The sequence below is a fragment of the Elephantulus edwardii genome, unplaced genomic scaffold, assembly GCF_000299155.1.
Source record: "Elephantulus edwardii isolate Elephantulus edwardi_28Jun2011 unplaced genomic scaffold, EleEdw1.0 scaffold00073, whole genome shotgun sequence".
Classification (NCBI taxonomy): Eukaryota; Metazoa; Chordata; class Mammalia; order Macroscelidea; family Macroscelididae; genus Elephantulus; species Elephantulus edwardii.
The window spans coordinates 2,063,098-2,064,194 of NW_006399823.1; the positions used below are offsets into that span (position 1 = coordinate 2,063,098).

Consider the following 1,097-nt stretch of genomic DNA (forward strand, 5'->3'; position numbering starts at 1 on the left):
TCCTTTTACAACCAACAATTCATGTTTTGAAAAGATGTGTTAAAATATCTTAAAAGATACAAAATATCTTTGTAATTGTAGGATATAACTAGATCCTTCTAATTAATTGGGTAATTTTATAACTATTTCATAAATGTTGTGATTGGCGATTTTATAAAAATAACTAAGCAGATAGGGGATTAAAAATTGAATGGACAGAAAAGAATTGAATTGACAGGCCCAAATTGAAGGTGCATTAAGTGGATTTAAAAGTAGGTTATAGACTCAGTAAGAAGAAGCTGCTGTCATCAGCCTTTCTAAATTGCAAATATGTGTATGCCATTTCAATAGATACACTCCTCATTGAATGCTAGTTCCAAAAAGCTTCCCAAATTAACTCTACCTTCCAAACTTTTACTTATAATAGTATCTGAATCTAAGACCTAAATATTTAAATACGCTATTGCTGGGTGTGTTCTCTCCCCAACGTAAGATAGGTAAAATAGATCCTATTTTTAGGAAGATTATTTTTGTTTTCCTCATTGCTAATATGTAAAATGTTCCTTGTTTAGTAGCATTCTTGGTCTGGGGTTGGTTTTTTTTTCTGCTCTATGCTGGCTTTGTAAAAGACAACATTTGATGTTTTACTACAATGGTAAAACATTTATGGTAATCCTTGTTATGCCCTGTATACTCTGTATATTTAATGAGGCCCAGCAGATTGGTTTATATCATCTGAATGATCCCATTACTTAGATAGAAATTCCTCTATAGTGGTTCTCAACCAAGGGGCCACTTTCACTTCTCTCTTGACTCCTTTGTCCAGCATCTGTTGTAACTCTTCTTGTTCATGTGAGACACACTTTTTGCTTCACTGGAATCTGGATTCAGGGGAACATTGTTTTTAACAAGGAGGAGATAACAAATTTCGTGTTCTTCCCAGTTTCCCTTTGATTTTTCCTTTGTCATGATAAATCGTCATGAACAAAACGATTTCATGGGGGAGGGTTTGTAAAACAATGCAAGTATCTTTTCTTTTACTTTTCCATAATTTTTGGACTCATGTACTTATAACTTGTTAGTCAAATTTGTGTCTTCTAGGTTGCAACACCCCCATG

General features: G+C 33.5%; 1 pseudogene; it reads right to left on the reverse strand.

Moving 5' to 3' along the window:
• Positions 1-682: 682 nt before the first annotated feature.
• LOC102875666 overlaps positions 683-1,097 on the reverse strand; it is an 88,155-nt pseudogene continuing 87,740 nt past the window's right edge.